We start from the raw sequence: 911 nt of genomic DNA, 5'->3' as shown, positions 1-911 counted from the left end.
AGTCTGTAATCACTGTTTATACTTTCCCATGTCAGTCTGTGCGAGTCCCCCTCTCTGCTTTTCTTCTCCCGTTGGCAGCTGGTGCTCTGAACGTTCGGTTGAAACAAACATTCTTTGCCGGGGCATGAATGTCTGTCCCCTCGCTCTGGGCGACCAGTACACAGCCCTGAATTATGTATGTCTTGGTGCAATTTTCAGATTGGGAATGGCGATGCTTTGGAGGGGGAAGCTCTGAAAGGGACTGAGGGTGAGGCTGGATTCTTCCACCCCTCTATGCCACACTGAGGTGTCCCTTCCCCTTGACAAGCCTCGACTAACTATGCCTATTGTGGAGCTCGCGTTACAATATGACTTCTGGGGCCTTTGAAGTCCCAGCTGCAGGAGCAAAAGCACTGTAGTGATTAGGGGGCCGCCCTCTCTGGGAAGGAGATGGCTGCACAGCTGAATACGAAATGCAATTAAAAAGAGGCACCTGGGCTGAAATCGAAGCAAAGAATGTGACTCTGGCTCCAAGTAGAAGGGGGCTCATGTAATCACGCAACAATTTTCATCTCTACCAAGTGCTTGATTCAGAAGACCCCCAAAACTTTAAAAAACAAAAAGGAAACAAAACAAAACACCCTCCGACTTGCCAGCACAACAAAGGAATGCAGGAATTCTTGCTAACACCTTCAGGGCCGCCCAGGTAACATTAAGTTAGCAGAGGCTCATCCCGGGACAATATGATCTTTTTTTTCTTTTCACTGCCCTGGTGTTTTCATACTTCCCCAAACGCCCATGGATTCTTACTTTTTCCATCCCTTCTCACGCTCATTCTGCCCCGCTACACCCAGGCTAATTTCCCAGAGGCAGTGCCTGTTCCAGGTGTGTGTGTGTGTGTGTGTGTGTGTGTGTGTGTGTGTGTGTGTGTG

Source organism: Aethalodelphis obliquidens, unplaced genomic scaffold (genome assembly GCF_003676395.1).
Source record: "Aethalodelphis obliquidens isolate GAN/ISIS:26980383/991018 unplaced genomic scaffold, ASM367639v1 scaffold104, whole genome shotgun sequence".
In the NCBI taxonomy this organism is placed as follows: Eukaryota; Metazoa; Chordata; class Mammalia; order Artiodactyla; family Delphinidae; genus Aethalodelphis; species Aethalodelphis obliquidens.
Note: the sequence above shows the minus strand (reverse complement) of the source record.